At 39.1% G+C, this 22,916-nt stretch overlaps 1 protein-coding gene across 9 annotated transcripts in view; it reads right to left on the bottom strand.

Moving 5' to 3' along the window:
* Positions 1-22,916, bottom strand: part of LOC134536834 (kalirin) — a 402,054-nt gene that overhangs the window by 375,727 nt on the left and 3,411 nt on the right. For all 9 annotated transcript variants that reach the window (XM_063376828.1, XM_063376829.1, XM_063376830.1 and 6 more), the window contains exon 2: positions 22,666-22,732. The gene's annotated coding sequence lies outside the window, so the exon portion shown is untranslated. The remainder of the gene's footprint in view (positions 1-22,665; positions 22,733-22,916) is intronic.

Genomic DNA, 22,916 nt, shown 5'->3' with positions numbered 1-22,916 from the left:
TTCCCTACCTCCTATACGAACCACATTGCAACCATATATTTACTAACTGGTGCTAGTCTGCAAGTGCCGCCAGGAAACAACTTTATCATCTCAAAGGGCGACTACAAGACTACAACTATCGTGGTAATCACACCAGTTCACGAGTATTGACTTCCACAAGTAGCTAAAGCTAAGTCCTACGGCATGTCAAACAATAAATAATAATTAGCACTGAAGCTTCCGACACAAGTGATTTATAGCCAGGGCGCTTGCATGTTGTATGATTCCTTTACTTTGAAAAATGACTAAAATGTCACATACGTTTGGTGAAAGTGTTTTAATTCCAAACCCCAGCCCCACCAGGGGCGTAACCAAAAATTAAAATGTGGCTAAATTTAACCTCAATTTTTTTTTTTTTTTTTTTTTTAATTTCTTACCGCCAGAATCGCGAAAATTCAACTGATTTGTCAACTCAAATCGCAGTTAAAATTTGGTTATGAAATATTTTTGTATTGCATAACATCCTAAAATATTCTTATTATCTTTTTGACAAGAGCTAAAAATTTTATTACTTGAATTCAGTTCCTGCCATCAATGTGGGGTTAGGTCATGGTCGATTTACAAAGACCCTAATGCACCCCCATCCTCTTGGTTGCGCCGATACGAGTCCGTGTATCGGTACCGGGGCTTAACGTCTTTTCGACAACGCAGTTCAAGGAAAACAGGGGAAGGAGACGGCCATGGCCTATGTACATATATAGAATGTAACCATCCCAGTACGTGCTTGGAGTGGTTTAGGGAAACCATGGAGAAGGGAAATGAAGGTCGAATCGGGACTCGAACGCGGCTCCTCTAGAATGAGAGTCCGTTGCCTTGGCATTGTCGTCACCTCGCTCCATAAAAAGTGCTGTTGCAAAGCAAACAAAGTCCAACGAAACATCAAGAGAAGTTTGTAGTAGCGGGTTTCGTAAAAGCCAAAGTGTGAAAACGGGCATTTAATTTTTCAACACTCAAACCGAGATCATGCAAGCAGTACTGGGTGTCGTTAGAATAATGCGCTCTATATATTGAGATGACAAATTACTGTTTGCAGAGCATCAGAATCAAGTATACAGGAGTCAGTTCCCAAGGAAGAATAGGAAGAATAGGAAGAATCGGGCGAATTATGGCGTTGGATTCAGCTGAGCAATTTTTAATTTTGTTATTTAAAAAATAAGTATTTTAAAGGCTATATTGTACAAGCGTTGACTTTGGAAGCCAGTCTAAACATGCCAGTAACAAATATCCTCCAAGTCTCCCTGCAACGTCGCGTGAGCACTTGACCTAATTATTCGCCTTCCTGCAAACGCCACTGTGGTTTCCTACGGTCCGTGAATACGTGAGCGAGTGAAAGCTCCCGTCATTTACAGAATGATTTATTAGTCTGAATACTGCAGAATATTTCATGCCTAAATATTTCACGATTTCACTGTTGAAATATTTGGGTTCACTGAGGAAAAAATCCAAGATCTTCTATCACAAAATTACGCTACAGTCTAAGTTTCACTGTTGAGGGATATTTTATGAAAGGTCTGTTGTGGACTGACATTTGTTAATAGTTCTAACCCACGCCGTATGAATTTATGATAATGTGGTGCTTGCTGCAATCTAACAGCTGCTGATTTAAAAACACTTTTTCTTTAACCTACACCACTGCTGGTTTACACCGCATGTCAGAGAAACAGCAATAACGTACAAACAGACAAATACACAGAAAACTACCAAACTCGCCTAAGTAAACCGTTTTGTCTATTCTTAAAGTTTCTCTATGACATACAGTGTAAACCACCACTAGCGTATGTCCAAAAAAATGTTTTTTAAATCTATCTTCTCCATTGCAATAATCCGAAGAAAAATTGCAGCTGGGGAGTTGTGAAATGCTCTTTAAAATTATTTTGTTACAAGTTCCATTAAGTTATTGACCCGTGATTGCCATCATTTAGTTTTCGAGGTGAAACTTCTTTGGGAGCGATGAGAGTAAAATTTCAAGTCCGAATTTTAATGCAACGTTTTCGTGAAACATTGTTGTGAAACTTTTCTGACGCAAAAATGACAGAGAATAGGTACTTGACCAGAGAGATGTAAAGAGAGCAAGCACTATACTATATACATTTTCGGGCTCGTTTTCTTTCTACTCTTTGTGCGATGAATCGTAACCGCTAAAAAAAAAATAGAAGATGAATAGAAGATGTTAGAAGAATATGTTATTTCGGTTTTATCGCTGTTCACCATATAATCTTGCCTCTAGTTATGAAACTTTACAGGTTTTAGAAAAGAATAATTTTGGTGTGTATATATAATGTAGGAAATGCATAAATGAAAAATATATATTTTTTTTCTATGCTGACTGAACCAACCAGATGGAGTTTTGATTTTAAAAAAAACATGGTTTAATAAAAAAAACTGTGGGAAATTTTACTACAGAAGATTGCATTAAATCTTTAAGAAAAGGCACGTTTTGTACGAATTTCGTAATGGTCCTAGCTAAACTTTCGACGGGTACTGTAGGATATCTACATCAGTAGTTCCTTAACTTCTATAGGTGTTTGTCCCCTTTGAAATGTATAAAGTCACCACGCCTAAGTCACCACGCCTCCTATTTCTTTATAGAAAATGCCGACGGGGAGGAACGTAAATCTAATATTTAATTTTAAAAAAAACTTCACGCATAATATAGTAAGATGGTTAAATTTAATATTATTTCATTATATTTATTTTCCAGCATATTTTAATAAATGAACCAATAAATTAATTCCTAGTAATAAAATATGTGCTATGCCACAAAAGTCAGTGGAAGGGATGATTGTTTTGCCTTGCTTAGGCGTCGTATGTTTGGTCTGAAACTTGTAAATGATATTGTTAATACGTATGTATTAATAACAGTTAAAAAAATCTCAAAATCATTCTAACGGTCCCCCGGAGACTAACTCACGTCACCGGTGGAGGAGGAAGGGGGGGGGAACTCTACCCCCCCAGTTAAGATACCAAAATGTTCTACATAATGTTGGTCGGTGGAAATATCTTGAGAATAATTGTAGTCGTGTTTGCTGTACTTCGCGGGTTTGGGCGCCGGCCGTTTTAAAACTCATTCAGCAGCAGCAGCAAAAAATTAAAGTTACTGGCAAAGGTTATTAGCTTTCAAGCGTGGCGTAGGTGCACCCAACGACTGAAGCTGGATGAAATTTCGCCGTGTTTCGGAGCGGTGCTGGCTCAGAACTTCCCAGGTGCCAGATGGTCCCCGGCGAGGCAGGGCAAATCCTCAACTAACTACCCTCCCCAAGAAACTACGACCAACCCTCGCAGGGAGCAGGGTATTCTGGGAGCCCGTATTGACCTACCCTCCTCCCACGGGCAGCTTCACTGCTGCAGACAGGAGACTGCCTCTGCTTGTATGTGCTGAAAATTAAAATCTAACAGGGAAAACCTTCCATAATAATAAAATAGCCAACATGGCGTTATAGACCGAGCCTTTAACGATGAGAGATAGGAATCTAAAGACGTCATACTGGTTCAAACAGTTGTTATAACATTAAAAGTTTTCATCGCTCAATATTAAAAACTAGATATCTTTAAGACAGAGATTTCACACTGACAGATTTTCGAAGACCATACCATAGCATGTATTGACAAATTATTACAGTTGTAGTCATTCCCAAAAATGTCAAATACTAAATACTAAATGACTTCGCAGAAAAAATATTATTTTGCAGCAACCAGTCACCATTAACTTTAGGCTTTCATTAAACAGTGTAGAACTGTGAAAATTAAATGATAGAAACTTGTTATGGTCTTAAACTTCTTGTTGGCGTCTTTCGGACCCTAACTCTCCCTCTAATAGGCCTAATTTATAAACTACGAAAGACGCAAGTATTGTTCAACTTCCAACTTTGTTGCGTTTTGGCTTGCGTCTGTGCGGAGTAGCCCAGGATAGGATGTTCTTTCTGTTTACTGTACCTATACATAATTTTCCACTTGTTAAACTTTCGCACAGTGAAAGAAAACACCTAAATGATTGACAGTCTTTTGTTTTCATGGTAAATATGTTTTATCAAAAGAAGCTTAAATATAAATTTGTTTTCTACCGTTTTAAAAGTTTTAGTTAAGGGTTGGTAACGTCTTGCAACTTGCGTCCTTTATAAACTACAGTGATTTTGCTCCACTGGTTGCGTGATACGTTGTTGTGACGTTGAATTCCTTGTGTAGATTATAAACCCGGCCTAAGAGATGTGTGATTAGAAAAAAAACCTACCACAGCCGGTCAGAAAGAAAGAAAGAAAGAATCTATCTCTAGGACCCGTCATAGCTTTAGCCCTCCGGGGATTTCTGTGTTCCTGTATATATAGAGGTACTTTGTTTGTGGTATTTCATACCAGTCAAACAGGGTGTTTTTCTTTGTTAACCCAGCGCTCTTACAAGCCCCGTGGCCCCCATGGGCGCGGGTAAAGGTTCACGCCGTACACGCAATCGGGGCTTGGCTAACCAGACAGTTGGCTGTGTCCTTATCCCTAGACTCAGCACTACTGGCGCCGTATGCCGATCTCCCACGTCATTCTGGGACCCCTCAAAACACCCAGAATACCCGTGGTCCGGTCGAGGCCTATCCAACCTCTTCTAGCTTTCCAGGCTAGTAACCGGAGCTGTTTCGCAGCTCACTGCGTCAGCTTTTCACGAGGCTTAGGGAACCCCAACTCCAAGCTTGCCCTAAGCGACAACGGCCGGTCAGCAGGAAGCGACCGCAGGTACAGCTGGCCACGATCAAGTGAAAGCGACCCGCGCGGGTGACGAAAGTTCGTTCGTTCGTTCGTTCGTTCGCCGAGAGCCCCGCACTCGGAAACACCATCTATTCGACGCTACGGGCAGACAAATCGCTGCGGACCACTTCCATACTTCCATACTTTCTCCCGCGCACTCGCCGACGCAACGCCCCGACAACACACTCTTCTTCTGCGTCCACACAAATATCTGTGCGTGCTGTGCACGACAGTATGTGTCGTCCTGTGTCCCGTGCTTGGTCATTATCTTTTGTTTACTTTACACGTTTACACGCTGTTCAAATTGGAGACAGTGGCTTAACTTTCTTTAAAAATAAAAATATATATTATATAATAAGCTGTCTATGTTATAACTTTAAATTTTTTGAGGCGTTTAAATGAATCATAGATGTGTCTTTGAATTAAAGGCCAATTTTAATCTTTTGAAAGACCAGGTAAAATAAAACAAAATTTTTCTGAAAGAAATGTATCCTATTGTTACGAGGATACTAGAGGTGTGGCACGCCGGCCAGCGGGGGGTCGAGGAGAGGCCCCTAACTCCCGGACAGGTAGCGCCCGTCCCTCTGCGGTGATCCGATTAGGAGCGGCGTATCTCTCCCTGTCCTCTGTCTCTGGAGTGTTCGGCACGTTCCCAGAGCCCCCGTCCGCGCGAAGCGGCGTAACTGGAACGCCACTTTACTCGAAGCTTCGATTGTTGAGTCGGGGATTCTGATCACGGGGCACTTCTGGGAGCTACTAGATCTGTCCATGTCGGAAATTGGCAGGTATGTGAGAAGGACGGCGGCCTGAGGTGAGTAGTGGTGTGAGATGGTCAGAGGTTGGTGGCGACACAGGCGAGCGAGTGTGAGACTGGTGAATGCATGTGGTGAAAGAGGGTGAGTGACCCCCTTTGGTGAGCGATAGTGGACGGCGAGCGGCGGACTTTCGTGTGCGTCGAGGACCGAGGCATCCGGGACTGTGCTGCGTGCAGTGGCGTAGCCAGAATTTGTGTATGGGGGGGTTGTTAAGAAGCATGCCCCCCCCCCCCCCGTATTAAAGCGGGGGGTCCGGGGGTCCTCCGCCGGGAAAATTTGGATTTTAAGGTGTAAAATAGTGCTATTTTAACAGTTATCGGTACTTAAATTTAAATATTGCAATGGTAAAAATTATATTAATTTTAATATGAAATTTGTTTGAGTGATGAATATGAAATTAATTAAAGATTTGGTGCTAAGGGGGGGGGTTGAACCCCCCCCCCCCCCCCCCCGTTGCTCCGCCCCTGGCTGCGTGTGCAATGGACGAGTGAGTAGTGCGAGGCAGTGTGTTGGAACAGAGGTGCGAGGTAAGAGACGAGCAGTAGGGAGAACCACTGTCGAGCCGAGCTACAGTGGGGAGAGAACTGTGTACATATTTGAAAAAGTGCTCAATCTGTGGACATACATAAAGTTTTGTAATTTAATAATAGTGCGAGTAGTAGTAAAGAAATAAAACTTTACTTTATTGGTTGGGCTATCATTTCCGGCTCTGTATTCGCACACATGTACTAAACCTAAGTAAGATTGTTAGGAGATTAAAGTTACGTGCAGCAGGGTAAACGTGCAAACAACACATCAAATAAAACCTTGTTGTAAACACTTTAATTTATTACGTTCACCACTGACTGTACAGTATGTAAACCCAAAGTACGACGATGGGGGATAGAACAAAACACTGTCAAAACAATACTCATCCACTCGGAGTCCAAGATACAACTACTTCAAAAAACAAGTAGTCAACTTTTCTCAAGCGTATGTGTATATGAATTGTTGGTTTTCGAATATCAACACAATAATACATTTACAACTACTAGGAGTAAGATTTTTTTTAAAAAAAAACACATAAATAAATGACTTAAAAAATATATAATAAACAATACTGTAAATGCATGATATAAATGTTACCGTAAATATAGATGCCTGTACAATTCCGCGAAAACTCGTATGCATTCATTCCGCATCTTTCGCAGTTCCGAAATGTTTTCAACACGCACACAAGGCACAAGGCACAAGTATGTGTGGACACAAACATTCTTTAGATTAAAAGATCGTAAAACAAATGCGTAGTGGGGGGAAAAAGGCGCCTGGGTTGTAAGAGGGGTGGATGAGGGGAAAAACGGGAGCGGGCGGAAGTGACCGCAAGCATGCATCGTCTCGCGTCGCATCTCTGATCTTCAATTAACATTTGACGCGCACAGTCGGGACGCTAACTCACGCCTAATGGTTCGTGCAAGATCGCAATTTCTCGCGCAGCCATCCGCGCAGTTGGCCTGCGTCTTTTTTCTTTTCTTTTTTTCCTGCGGTAAAACTATTCCGTGCGCACAAATACTCTACAGCAATGGTCTTCATTCTTTTTTCGAATCAAGGACCTGCTGTTTCCTATACTAAAGTGTTGCGAGCCGCATGCCAGTTTTTTTATTTCTCAAAAAGATTAGATTTTCGTTATTCTGAAAGTTGTCAAACGTAATTGAGTAAAATTACCAACATATAAATGCTCAATATTATTATTTACATCATCTATTATTTTTCGAAGTTTATGAATCATGTCCACTTAATGATACTAAGAGTTGTGTTAGAGAATGAAATTTAAAGAAAAAACAAGATGGGATAATTGAATTAAATTTTTATTTTATCATAAAAATTCATATTTACATCGCCAAAACACTATTTTTTCTTGCATTTCAATTTATATAATTCTTTTTATGAATGAAACGATGTGTGTTGAATTACAAATATAAAAATATGAGCTTAAAAGCGTAAAAAGAAACTATTTTTGTCCGATGAAATATTTCTTTGAAAGATAGTTCATCAGTAATGAGTGTCAAAAAGTGCACACTATATTTTTATTTAAGGCTATTACAAAGCAATTCTTTATGTTTACATCATACAACATTTGGTATTACAATTTTTTTTCTATTCTTTGTATGTATATCATTATTGAAATGTAATTTTATTTTGTATCATGATGCGCTATGTATTGACATACCAGGGGATGGCCACGTCTGCATGGTTACATGGTAACTGGATAAATCCTTTCTTTTTTTCTCAACTCATGGTCTGCACCGTGTTAAGACGCCCAAAACGGGTATATTTTATGGAAGTGGCTGTTTAACGAAGGAGATTCAAATTCATACTTACTAACCATAACCATAATCATAAGTGGTCAAACACTATTACCACAATTTTCTGGGCATGAAGAAATGGTTATTTCAACCATGTCACAGCATGCAGTCTCCTGGTAAATACTAGCTCCATGTATCATACCCTAGATATGTAAAATAAAATAAATAATTTTTTTACGCGAGATTTCTCAACAACAGTTAAATAATGCGTCCAATTGAGAATGAGCATCAACAAAGTGCTTGGTGGAGGTTGTAGGCAAATATAATGCTCGCGGGTTGAAAACCACTGCTCTAAAAAACTCCTCAAGTGTGGTAGGGTCCACGTGGACTGTGGCTTTGCTTATCCTCGTGCGTTTCATCCACCTTCAGCTTTTTTTCTCCTTACTTCCTGCGTAATGCACGCATGTTAGAAACGCTTGAACTTTCTTTTCGTGTGGAGGGCTGCGATTGTTATCGACTTGAGCACGAGAAAGGGTAAGGCAGTACATTAGTGTGCCTGGCCGCAGTTAGGCGGCGGCGATCAACTGTGCAACCACGGTATCGCGTGCCAGTGTTGAAACGAGCGCAACAGGAGACCTCTGAGGGAGAAATACGGAAGCCGAGCTGAGGCGAAATGCAGCCCCTCCGCATTCCATTATCTGGTTTAATCTGCCAGCGCGGAGCCTCGTCCGAAGACTTAACAAGCGTTGGGTCATTAGACAATCAAAGCTAAGTGGCTGCCACTTGAGGTCTGACTCTCCAAAGTTGTGCCGTATACGAGTAAACATCTCAGGACAGCGACAAGCCGATTTTCGCGTAGTTTTGCTCTCGAGGAGAAAAACTTTCTGGTTTGAGAGTTTTCTCTCTTGAGAGGTGGGAGTGGACCTCGCCGAGAGGTGGGAGTGGACCTCGCCGAGAGGTGGGAGTGGACCTCGCCGAGAGGTGGGAGTGGACCTCGCCGAGAGGTGGGAGTGGACCTCGCCGAGAGGTGGGAGTGGACCTCGCCGAGAGGTGGGAGTGGACCTCGCCGAGAGGTGGGAGTGGACCTCGCCGAGAGGTGGGAGTGGACCTCGCCGAGAGGTGGGAGTGGACCTCGCCGAGAGGTGGGAGTGGACCTCGCCGAGAGGTGGGAGTGGACCTCGCCGAGAGGTGGGAGTGGACCTCGCCGAGAGGTGGGAGTGGACCTCGCCGAGAGGTGGGAGTGGACCTCGCCGAGAGGTGGGAGTGGACCTCGCCGAGAGGTGGGAGTGGACCTCGCCGAGAGGTGGGAGTGGACCTCGCCGAGAGGTGGGAGTGGACCTCGCCGAGAGGTGGGAGTGGACCTCGCCGAGAGGTGGGAGTGGACCTCGCCGAGAGGTGGGAGTGGACCTCGCCGAGAGGTGGGAGTGGACCTCGCCGAGAGGTGGGAGTGGACCTCGCCGAGAGGTGGGAGTGGACCTCGCCGAGAGGTGGGAGTGGACCTCGCCGAGAGGTGGGAGTGGACCTCGCCGAGAGGTGGGAGTGGACCTCGCCGAGAGGTGGGAGTGGACCTCGCCGAGAGGTGGGAGTGGACCTCGCCGAGAGGTGGGAGTGGACCTCGCCGAGAGGTGGGAGTGGACCTCGCCGAGAGGTGGGAGTGGACCTCGCCGAGAGGTGGGAGTGGACCTCGCCGAGAGGTGGGAGTGGACCTCGCCGAGAGGTGGGAGTGGACCTCGCCGAGAGGTGGGAGTGGACCTCGCCGAGAGGTGGGAGTGGACTGATGTAGCACTTTCACCGATTCCAATCTTTCACATTTTTATTAACTCTCTTACATATTTTTCTACATTATCTATTCGCCATAATTGTATGGTGCAACAAAGGCTATCGATATAAAAGGGCGGGGAATGGGATTTTCCGGGGCCCTGTTAAGTTTCGAAGGGTTTTTTTTTTTTTATGAGTTAACCATACAGAACGAAAGTTCAGTATATTGCCAATATAATTCATTGAAAATCTTAAAATATATGCGATACGTTCAGATTACATTTACAGCTATGGCCACAGTAAGTAAACAGTCTCCAAGTCGGTGCGTTTTATGCGCTTCAGGTAGTTTCGGTACAGTTTTAATGCAGTTATGATATTTCATAAAATTCACCGTAAAACATTATGTCCACTTACGAATCTCACACTTTTTCGGTAGTTTACTTTTGATCATACGTGATGACTAACTGCAATATCTTAAAAATTGACCATAAAATATATGAAACCCAGTTGGAGTCTTTCGGTTTTTCCTTAAAAACGGTGTTTGCCTAATTTCGAATGTTACGCGTTTGGCAACATTGAACATTGCTTCTTTCGTGAAGTTTGTTGTCAAACGTTACCTGTTTGTGCTTGTGGAGAACCTTATGGCGACATGAAACATATGCTACTCGAATGTACTCAGTATGTAGGTAGACAACATATGTTACAAGAATTGATAAAATTAGGATTGTCGTTCCCCTTGTCGTACCATTCGATGTTATACGAACATACACACGAAGTATGCAAGATATTAGTAGATTTCATTATACATAATAATATTCTAATATAACCCATGTTTAGTCAATATTCCGTGGTGGCCGGTTACTAATCCCATCCTAATACTCCTCTCATCCATGGCCTTCAAATCCTGTGGTAGATAGGCCTCTACCGAGAAGACTAGGCATCCATACCGTTATCCTTCATGTAGATACCTTATTAATATACGAGTTAATATAGTAGTTACGCTGCTTTGAACCATGGCTGCTGGCTAACGCCGTAGGCCAACAAAGAGGGGGGGAAAAAAGTAACCTAAAAATACGGTAAAGATGTTTACGTTCGTCAAAACTAAAAATGGGGGCCTGCCTGCACTTGCAAAAGCGTGACAGAGAAACGGCGCTGATGTCAAAACTATGTCTTATGGAAAACTTTCTGTATATTCTTAACTTTTCTGCTTAGTGCATGAATGTAGGCAAAAATAAAGGCAGTATACAAAATAAAAGCACCGTATTCAGAGATGTATTTTGGGTTAACCCCACGTGAAAAACTCTCGTGAAATTTCCGCCATCTTTTCGTGGTTTCCGAGACTTCTGCGCAGGCGCACCGTTGTTACGCATTTCCGTTCCATTCAAGAAATTATTCCCACAAAATGTTAATATAATGTTTACGCATCAAAAGAACTGAAGGAATTTTTTTTTTTTCTAAATCTCTTCCGAAAAAATCTCTGCCGAATTTCACGACTCAAGGCTTCACCGTCTCCGCACTACGCGAACTAAGGACACAGATAGACACGCATGAGAGAAACATAGACAGAGAGGGGCACAGATAGACACAAATACACAAGACAGGGAGACACTGTCAGGGATAGACAGACAAGAAAGATACAAGACAGGCATAGACAGTTACAGAGACAAACAGGCGTGTGTGTATATGTATATAAACACACATATATATAAACACATATATACATATATGTGTATATATGTGTATGTATGTATATGTATATGTATATATATATATGTATGTATGTATGTATATATATGTGTATATATATATGCAGACACACACAAAACAGTGCGAGTGAACCCAAGCCTTAAATAAGTCGTCGTGTTACAAATTTATAACATGCACATAACTGAGAAATATTTTTTTACCAGTTTTACTTTTTAACTAAGATTTTTTTTCCCCACCCTCCGTTAGATGTTTAAAAAGCTCCAGAAATGGCGGCGCGACCAAAAGCGAAGCAGACGCGGCGACCCGATTCATCGGACCCAAATACGTCCCGGGTAACGGGGCGCGTGGGCGGAACCAGCTCCGCGCGCCTGTGACGTCACGAGGCGACGCGACGGTCCGCTGGAAGCAGCTGGCGCGACAAAGGCGGCAGACAGTGTCGTCACATCTCGCACGGCACAATGCACGGCGAGGAAGTGGCGAGTATGACAGAGGAGCAGGGGGAAGGGGTTCCTACTTCATTAAGAATTCCGCGTACATAGCGCGGAAACAGACGGAAGTGGGTTTGATAACGCCTTTTATACGAAATTACCGCATGAATGTACAATTTGTTTTTTTTTGTTTCTTTCGTTTTTTTTTTTTTTTTCATGAAGGTAATAGTCCATGAAGTTGGTTTATGTTCTTAAACTAAAGTCGCTCGGGTCAAGAGTTATTAGTTAGCTGTATAAATTCTAATGCTGGAAGTTTAGAAACTCGCTAACAACAATCCAAATGCGCTAGGCAAGGAATTAGCCTTAAACTTCATTATAAGAATTAAAAAAAAAAAAACTTTACTAACCAGAAGGCTTCATGGCAAAGATTGCAAACGCTTACTCCCTAATTTCTTACATCTATAGTTTCAGCACTACAAAAAAAATTACCTTCAGACTACTAACTATACCAGAAAATATTTTTTTTTGTTTATATCAGAACTTACATAAACACATTTCAGTCGTTGTTTGGACTTTGTTGCTACGCGATGAGTTTCATTCCGCCACTATTTATAATACGGAAAGTGACATGTTGTTTAACGTATTTTTAAGAAACTTTATAAAAGAAATTATGCTATAAGTAATTTTTATTTTAAAATACAAATTATTTGAAATAAAAACTACTACCAATCTGCGTACTGCTGTGCGCCTATAAGCTATTTACATATGACGTAATAGCGTCAAGGCAACATTTTGAAAATTTGGTTTGAATTTTAGCCGTACTACCCATATATATATATATATATATATATATATATATATATATATATATAACTATTTAGACATTGTGTGCAGAAAATATATTAAATCAGAACGCTTAGCCAATTGCCACTACGCAAACCAGAAGCGAGGGGTGCTTTGTTTTACATTACGAAAGGGAGAATAATGCATTTATAAATACATATACATACATATATATACATACATATATACATACATATATACACACATATATATACACATATATACACACATATATATACACACATATATATACACACATATATACACATATATACACACATATATATACAGAGAGAGAGAGAGAGAGACGGTTGTGTTTAGAATAATTTCGCGCGTCTACTGCCGAGTCTGTACTGCAAAAGGTTGTGTTAGGACGCAAGTACCTATTCCCACGGCTGAAGCGAGCGACTCGCTGCCCTAATCAGTGACCGTCAGCGACGCGAACTGGCCAGCTTATTCCCTGGCGAGTTGCGAGACGCGACCAAATATGGCGCTGGCTTCCGCGGACTGCGCCGGTACGTACGTTCGTCCGGAACCCGCATCAAGGTCGTAGAAGAAAAAAAAAATATTGGAAAAACAAAAAATGTTTTAACGGTAAATGTTCCTCGGTGTACACTGGTGTATTTTAACATAAAATATTAAAATAAAGAAAGGAATAGGATGTGTTTATGATGCAAAATTGTATAAACACATTTTTTTTTTAATTTTTAAAATATGTATAAAACTTTGAGAAAAATTTGAACATAAAGCAATCTGTGTGTTCAAAACGATTTTCAAACACCATAAAAACTGTCTAATTTAAATAACCTTCTCTATTTATAAGAATTACCTATATTTAAATATGTACACTTGGTAATGTTTTGTGAGTGTGGACTAGTTCAGAGGTTGGTAAGAATGGTGACGGAGAGTGGAAGTGAAGTGTGAATAAGGAGGTTGCACATAATATCAACATGGTGCAGTCCGTAGGGTTAATTAGGGAAATTATATGACATTAATCAGTAGAGTACAAAATATATAAATAAATACCTAGTTGTGGATAAGCGAAAAAGTGTACTGAAAAGAGAACCTAGTGGATGTTTTCCAAAATCCACACCAGGGGCGAATGTCAGAACAGTCTCCAAGTAGCTATTCTATGGTTGGCAGCAGTGTCACTGTGTTGATGGTAGCTGTAAGTGTCGGTTACTTCTTGGTCTACAAATGAAAAATGATATGCAAGTATTCTAAACTTTAAAAATGATGAGATTATCTAACTTTTAGCTATTTTTATGCTAAAAATTATCAATTACATATATTATTGGTATAAAGTGTAGTCTTTATGCTGCTTAGTTACAATAATATCATTAGGATTTCACTTTACTGGAAATATTACAGGCCATGAAACTAAAACAACTACCGTTAGGGTAAAATGACACACTGTGTCATTTTACCCTGAATTCTTGATTTCACTAACCGTGCTAGATTAATTAGATTTATCATTGTAAAAATTAATCCAGTGTCTGTTCAGCCTATTGAAAGTTTGTTTATCCTAATTAAAAAATTGAATACCTTGTTTAATAATCTTGTTGCAGATGGTTGGAAAATATAACAGGACAACTACGAGGCAAAGCTCGAATAGCGAATCTATGGACCAAGCTATTCAGGCAGTCGAGAACAATGAGATGGGCTGGTTGAAATCATCAAAGACATTTGGTGTTCCTCAAGCTACACTGAGAAGAAGGTGCAGGAAAGGTAAGAATAAGATATTTAAAGGTTCAATTAAAGGGTTAGGATGTTATCAAACATTTGATGCCAATACCGAAAGGGAACTAGTGGAACACATAAAACTATTGGAATCCCGCCTTTTTGGTTTTGAATTGGCAGGAAAAAATGGAATAGATCATCGTTCAACCAAGAGACCCGTATGGCAGGTTGGGATTGGTTATCCGGGTTTCGCAATCGCAACCCAGATATATCATTAAGGAAACCAGGACCAACTAGAGCTGCCCGTGCCATGGCTTTCAATAAACCTCAAGTAAATATTTTTTTTTTCGAAATTTATAAAAAGCTTTTTCAGACAATAATATTCAGTCAACACGGACTTACAATGTTGACGAATGTGCTTTGTCAACAGTACAAAAGCCCAGTAATTTTTTTTGCTGAAACTGGTAAAAAGCAAGATGGCACCTTGACTAGTGCAGAAAGCGGTCAACATGTGACAGTACTGTGCTGCGTGGGAACAAGTGGACATTTTGTCCCGCCGGCACTGATTTTTGCTCGTAAAAGGTGGAAAAAAGAGCTGATAGATTGGGCTCCTACCGGTACCATAGGACTCGCACAAGATAAAGGTTGAATGATTGGTGAGGTCTTTTTACAACGGCTGCAACATTTTGCATGTAATGTAAAGCTTAGTAAGGAGGACAAAGTTTTATTTATTGTAAATGGTCACTCCAGCCACAAAAGCTTGGAAGTCGAGTTCTTATTAGAAAATGGTATTGTCATTGTGTGCCTCCCAACACACTGCACACATAGATTACAACCTCTTGATGTGGCTTTTTATGGCCCACTTAAAACTTTCTACGACCAAGAGGTATCTAAATGGCTGAAATCACACCATGGAAGAGTTGTGATGCAGTACCAAATAAGTGGTCTTTTTGCAGTAGCCTATGGGAAAGCTGCTACAGTGAAATTTGAGCATACTGGTCTGTTTCCAATTAGTCTTGACATTTTCGAAGATCACATGTTTGCTGCCAGTGAGACAACAAATCGCCCTACCGTTGAGCAAAATGAAACTGATCTGGTGCATGCATCCGAGTTAGAGCCTCGTGCACCTTTGTCCATGCATTAGGCTTTCCCACATCCAGAGTCTTCAATAGGGGAGCCTACATTTCCAACAAATTCTAATGGTAATCCACAGCTCGTAGGACCTGAATCACTTCAGCTGGGTTCTTTGGGCCTACCTGTAGATAAGTCTACTGCACCATCACAGAAGTGCATAGTTCCACCACAACTTATACTCGATATCAGCCTTCTACTTCTACCTGTTTGCCATCTAGCCCCATCAAAAGTGACAATGGTCTTCACCCAAAACACAGATCAAGCAAGGAAGTAAGAGTAGAAGAAATATCACCAATCCCAGTAGCCATAGTTGAAGGAAGTCCCATATCTCAAAATGATGAACACAAAATCAGAGAAAAAATTAAAATCGTTTACAGCTGTTAAGAAGAATTTGGTGTTTCGGCCCGAATCCAAAAGGCTAAATTCGTGTGAAGATAAAGATATCTGCTTATACTGCGAAGATTTGTTCTCAAGATCCAAGCATGGAGAGTCGTGGATCCAGTGCATGCAGTGCAAATCATGGGCTCACTGTGAGTGTGCAAGACTAACAAGAAGATGCAAGATTTTCATTAGTGATCTCTGCCATTGACTCTTTTTATAATGCCTCATTAGGACTTTTATATGAACACACTATTAGTGTGCAGGACTTTCAATTAGTTGCAAAATTATTGTTTGTGATCTGTGACAGTGACCTTTTCTTAACTATTGACTACTTTGACTACTTTGAACTTTTACAAAGAAATAAGCTTTGAAGAAACGAGCCGCTGAAAATCAAGTCTTTACAGTGTCATTTTATCCTAACATAAGCCTAAAATGACACATTTGGCATTTTTATTATAAAATTCAAAAAGGGTTTTAAATTATTCAAATTTGTTAATGTTATAATGCAATTTTATTTCAAAAGAAATAAAAAAACAATTTCCATATAAGATTATGTAAAATAAAAGTTGCAAAATATAAATATCATCCATTAACAATGGGGTATGTCGTTTTAGGCCGATTTTCCCTACTGAAGATGAGTTTTTTTAAAGCCACCATCGTCATTGATTCTAGATGGCAATCACTGTGAGAATATTTGAATTTTTAAACAAAGTTTTGAGATTTTCATGCTAGCTAAAGGTTATGACTCAAAGCAGCAGCGATGTTGTTAAATGTAAAAGGCAACGAGGCAGTGGAATTATACAATACATTTAATTTATCGGAAGACAAAAATTTTTTTTTATAAAAGTTTGGCAGGCATTCACTCATCCTATTAACCCAGCAAAGAATATTGTGGTGGAACGATTTAAGTTTCACAGCCGATCTCAAGAAGATGGAGAGCTGTTTGACTAATTTCGGACATCTAAAGAAGCTAATAAACAGTGCATGTGCAGGCCAGAATTGTCCTTGGTACATGTGATAAAAGTCTTCAAGAATGTTTGTTGAGAGAACCAGATATTGCGCAAACAAAAGCCGTCGAACAGTACCAGGTGGCTGAACTCTGTAAACAACGAGCAGAAATGGTGCAAAACAAGGTTTTCATAACACCAGCAAGAAGGCAGATGGTGAAAAAAAAACCTTGGGTATAGCAAATAAACAGAAGACGGTTCAAGATAAACTGGGAGAAGCGCAAGCGATGAAGGTGTGAGTAAGGACACCTTACAGTGTAGGAGTTGTAAAGAATACATAAGAGAAGAAAATGTCCAGCATTTGGGAAAGTAACACAAGTGCCATAAAATGAATCACTTTGGGTTAGACAAAATATGTCAGAGGTTAGGTTACCAAAAAATGACCTGGATGAGTACTTTTTTGATATAGTAAAAATAGTAAACATAACCTCAGTGCAAGATTGTGCAACAAATTCACATAAAAAAAAGTGGCAAGTATGTTCCTCGTGAGTGGATTCAGGTCATCATAGTGAAAAACAAATCTGTAGCTTTTAAAATAGATGCTGGATCTGCTGAAAATATTTTTCCTCAAAGTGTTGTGCAAGCAGTGGGCGAGGGATGTACACTAAAGAGTGTGGACATGTCACTGAAGGGTTTGGAGAAACAAAGATGAGACCATTTAGGGTGCTTGATAATTGAAAGACCTTCAGGACTGACTATGCAGACATACTTAGGAGCACTGGGTGTGTGCTGACCATATGTAGTTTAAAAGTAAATGACTCTTGAGACTTCAGTAGCCAGTCCCCCAAAAAGGATACCAATATCACTAAGAAAGACACTGCAGGAAAAAGTGAGAGCACTGGAGTCATTAGGAATAATAGCTGAGGTGCATCAGCCCACAGGGTGGGTGAGCTAACAGTAGTGAAAAAAGGTGAAAAATGACCAAGATTCTTGGATCCTACATCACTAAACAAGGCTATTTGCAGAGAATTTCACATGAGTCCAACCCTTGAAGTGATTAGTAGTAAATTTAAAATAAATCTGTGTTCACTGTGTTAGACTTTAAAGATGGGTTTTACCAGTCACCACTTAATGAAAAATCTAGTATTAGTGCACATTCTGCACTCCATTTGGCTGTTGCTAGTTTTTAAGACTTCCCTTTGGTTTGTAACGTGTTCCAGAAATTTATCAAAGAGTGAATTACACAAACATTGGATATATTCCTGGGGTGGTTGTTTATTTTTATGACATGTTAATTTCAGCAGAGAATGAACAACAACATGATGAAATTGTGCAAATGGTTGCAGGAGAAAAAATTTTTTGAATTTTAAGTTTAAATTATGTGTTTTCAGATCTGGTAACAAGATCATACTTGCCTGAATGTGACCGTACAGATCAGGAACTGTCAACTGAAATGGTGCACCTGCAAGTTTCTTCAGAAACACAAGAAGAATTCAGAAGTGCCACAGTCAAAGTCGTAGTACTCAGTGAAGAAATGACGTACAAAGAGGGTGGCCTGAGCACAAAAGGAATGTGAGTTAACATGCTCCGATGTTTCTCAATCAAAGGCATGTAGATAAGGGTTTGTTGTTTGTTGGTGACAGTGTAGTTGTGCCTTCCAGATTACATGAAGTTATGTTGTGGTTACTGCATGAAGGACACATGGGCATTGAACAAACCAAATCACGGGCAAAACAGGTGCTATATTGGCTTAAGATAGCATACAACAATGAACGACTAGTAAATAGCTGTGTTTTGTTTCAAAAATTGCGAACTCAGTGTCCACAGGAACCTGTCATCCCTTGTAAGGTTCCGGAACTGCAGTTTGAGAAAGTTGGAGTGGATATTTGTGACTATGGTGGGAAGAGTTATCTTGTGGCTGTAGATTATTATTCTCAATGGATTATAATACTTCCTATCGCAAGCTAGCAAGATATGTGATTCTTCAAGTGAAAGCTTTGTTTGCAACACATGGTGTACCAAGGGTTGTTATATCTGATAACATGCCATTAAATTCTTACTTATATTAACAGTTTGCAAAAGCTTGGGATTTTTAAATCCTCACAGCAAGCCTTCATTACCCCAGGTCGAATCGTCAGGCAAAAACGGCTATTCAAGTAGCCAAAAACATGCTCAAAAAGTGCATGAGAGAGTGTGTTGTTGTACAAGGGTGGGCAATGACAACCAGCAGAGGTGTTGCAGCCAGCGTCTGCACCTCGATCAAATTGGGTGAGAGAAAACAATGGTAGTCTTATTCGAAGGAATTACATTCATTTGTGAACAAAGCATCTGAACCTAGATGTTCATGCAAGGAAGTCTAGCTTGGATATTAACTTCAAGGGGTTTCCTGAAGAAGTGGTTAGTACGAAGTCAACCAATGAGAACTGTGAGGGGCAAAAAGAAATGGGTGTTCAACCTAAGAGTGTCACTAACTCTCTCCCACGTAGACACTTCATTAAATGACTGTGGGAAATCCAAAACCTAGTGCAACTAAATCCTTCTAAGCACATAAGGTTAGGTAGAGAAATTAAAGTGCCAATCAAATATAGGGATGACTTTTAAAAAAAAGTGAGGATAAAGCGTATGTGTGTGGGTAATTGAATTCCTAGCGAAAACTTAATTTTAAAAAAAATTTTTAATGGTTTAATGGTTTAAATATGTGGTAAGTTTTGTTTTGTCATTGAAAGGTCAAGTTTTAAGTTGTATTTAAACAAGCTTTGTAAAAGGGATAGTGTTGTCAGTGTGGATTAGTTGAGAGGTTGGTAAGAATTGCGGAAGAAATACAATTGCCGCGAGTATGAAAGATCACCACTTGAGAACTGCTCGGTCCATATGGTTATTTTTTGTATTCGTAATTTTCAAGACAAGTTTTGTATAAAAGAAAATGTTGAGAAAATCCATTGAAAATTTCTGAAAAATTTGTTCAGTTTGAGTTTTGCTGTTATAGGTTTTCATAACAAATTCCACATTACATTTTTTCAGTGTTTTATCAGTGGTTATGATATCTTTTGGTGCATTCAAAACCGTAACATGTTTTTATAGCATAACATAACCGTTAAAATTATCAAATTGGAAAATTCAATTGATTTCAGTTCATAGTTGATTGATATAAATGCCACCATTGAAGCATTTAAATATTGGTTGGCGTACGTACAACGCAAGTAAACTACATGATCGTTGAGTAAATGAGCCTGACGAATAGCATAGACACCATTTGAAAGAAAATCAAATAAGAATTTCTCAAGCCTGATCCATTATGACTCCAGAACAATGGATACAGTCGAGTTCGACTCTCTCAGTTGTAGTGTACACACAAAATATTTTGGACAGCAACAAAACAGACTGCCAAGCGTGACATTGGCATAAATGTTTGACGTTCAGATATGATCCAACAGTCCATTACGCCGCGGATGTATATTGGTCGACTTTGGAACAATGAGCACTGTTTGTTAACATTACAATGCTTTGAGATTTCCACATGAACCAGAAGGATTATGTTGTGTGAGCTGAAAGGTCAAATTACCACAATTACAACCACCACCAGAGCCATTGTCATCATTGCTTTCTGGCCAAGAACCTCTATCAAAGCATTTCTTGCAGAATATACAAAAGTACAACAATTCCTTTCAAATTACATTGTTTGGGGCAAATATTATCTAAGAATGAGGTTTCAACCCAATTTTTAAGGTAATTTTATTTTCTCGACTGCATCACACATACACAAACACATCATAGAATGTTTCACTGACGCTCATAAATTAAGTTTTTGTTTTATATTTTACAGATTTCAAAGATTCATCACCAAGTGTTGCAATGAACGCATTAAAAACACCAAAAAATTATTATCATCAAAAAAAATAATTTTGGTAAATATTTACTTGGGCGGTATTTCCGAAAAAAAATGGTAAAAATCCGAAAATAACTTTATTTAATGCTCTTCAACTTCCTCTTTTCATTAAAAGCAGCGGAGATTAGAAATTCCAAATACTTTAGGAGATATCGAATTTTTAAATTACTTCATATGTAGTTGAGCGGTATTTGCGAAAACAAATGTTAAAAATCCGAAAATACCTTTATTATATGCTCTTCAACTTCCTCTTTTCATTAAAAGCGGCGGAGATAAGAAATTCCAAATACTTTAGGAGATATCGAATTTTTAAATTTCAGCACAAAACCAGCGCATTCCTGTGGCGTGCGTGCACCATTGTTTCTTGTTTACGTACGAGTATCTGTTTTTTTTATTGGATAATGATGTCACGTGATTGTTCGTGATAGGCCAGAATTCAAATGAACTAATACGTGATTATTTAGTTCAATTATTGTTTAAAATGTTTTTTTAATTACCGCCTCCAACTTAGGTGAGTTTTTAACGTTTCTAATTTTAAAGTCTTATTTGTTATTTTGATATTGTTGCGCAAGTAATAAGTAACAAAAAAAATTACGTGAGTTGTTACTGTACATCCTTTGTTACGGGTTTGTTAGGTAAGGTCAGTTACATTATAAATAATTTAAAACTAAAGAATAATTAAAATTAATTCACATTATTTTTAATATCACCTTAGTTTGAAAGTATTTATAATGTAACTGACCTGACCTAATCGACCATTTTAGTTTACTGTTCACCCTCTGTCCGGGTTTGTTTGGGTCAGGTCAGCTACATTATAAATATTTTAAAACTAAACAGGCATTAAAATTAATTTACAAAATAAGTTTTAATGTCGGCTTAGTTTGAAAGTATTAATAATGTAACTGACCTGACATAATCAACCATTTTATTAATTACGCATTCACGATTCACGTATTCACGAACACACTGCAAAATAACAAAAATGGCGCCGCTCGAATGGTTCCACAGGTCTAGTATTGCAAAATTAAAAAATTATATATCTCCTAAAGTATTTGGAATTTATTATCTCCGCCGCTTTTAATGAAAAGAGGAAGTTGAAGAGCATATGATAAAGGTATTTTCGGATTTTTAACATTTTTTTTTTTGCAAATACCGCTCAACTACATATGATGAAATTTAAAAATTCGATATCTCCTAAAGTATTTGGAATTTCTTACCTCCGCCACTTTTAATGGAAAGAGGAAGTTGAAGAGCATAAAATAAAGGTATTTTCGGATTTTTAACATTTTTTTTCGGAAATACCGCCCAAGTAAATATTTACCATAATTTTGAATTATTTCATCATTTTGATAAATTCGTTATTTTACTAATATTTTTTTTATTTCAAAACAATTTACACACACACATATTATATATATATATATATATATATATATATATATATATATATATATATATATATATATATATATATATATATATATATATATTGAAGGAGGTATTGCAACACATGCCGGGCATTAGCTAACATAAGGTAGTTATGTTAGTCATGTTTAATGTACTTTCAGTATATGTTTTCTTTCATAGGTCATAGACAAACAGCAATTGTGTGTCATTTCTCTATGTCCGCCACACTGCCATATAGCGCTATCCATTTTGCTTTAACTTGCGGACAATATATCACCCTCTGTTCAGCCCGGGCAATGCCGGGTACTGCAGCTAGTAATAAATCAATCATTTTAAAAAAAACAAGCTTAAGAAAATGTGTTCATCTGAAAGCACCACAATACCATAGTGAATAAGGCTGGCTCTCAGTGCAGCCAACTGTTCTGCCTAACTGACCTATAATTTCCAACAGTTCGTGACCAGGTGTTGAAAGAATTGTGTCTAGGAAAACCTACCTGCCATGGAAAGCGTGAAATTCACTACATTTTAAACCTATGACTTAACATTACATATGAATGGTCTCAGTACTACACTACCACAGCGCTTGGTGTAACATGCATTTTATTCTATTTAAAAACCAGCCACTTACCCTATCTTGCTTGCACTAGTGTGGTCATCACAAAAGAAAGAGCACAGCTTCTCTTCACCCCATCCACCTAAATAAAACCCATTTATTACACCTTGTCATCTATGTAACATACTCTTAACATTGAAGAAAACACATTTCTAACAATACCAAAGTTTGACTGTACAGAGCTGCACAATTACACCAACTTTTGAGATGTATGTGATATGATGTAAGAAAGAATGACAAATCTAACATGCCCATCTAACAGGCAA

Source organism: Bacillus rossius, chromosome 11, assembly GCF_032445375.1.
Source record: "Bacillus rossius redtenbacheri isolate Brsri chromosome 11, Brsri_v3, whole genome shotgun sequence".
Classification (NCBI taxonomy): domain Eukaryota; kingdom Metazoa; phylum Arthropoda; class Insecta; order Phasmatodea; family Bacillidae; genus Bacillus; species Bacillus rossius.
Note: the sequence above shows the minus strand (reverse complement) of the source record. Positions and strands in the feature narration are given on the sequence as shown.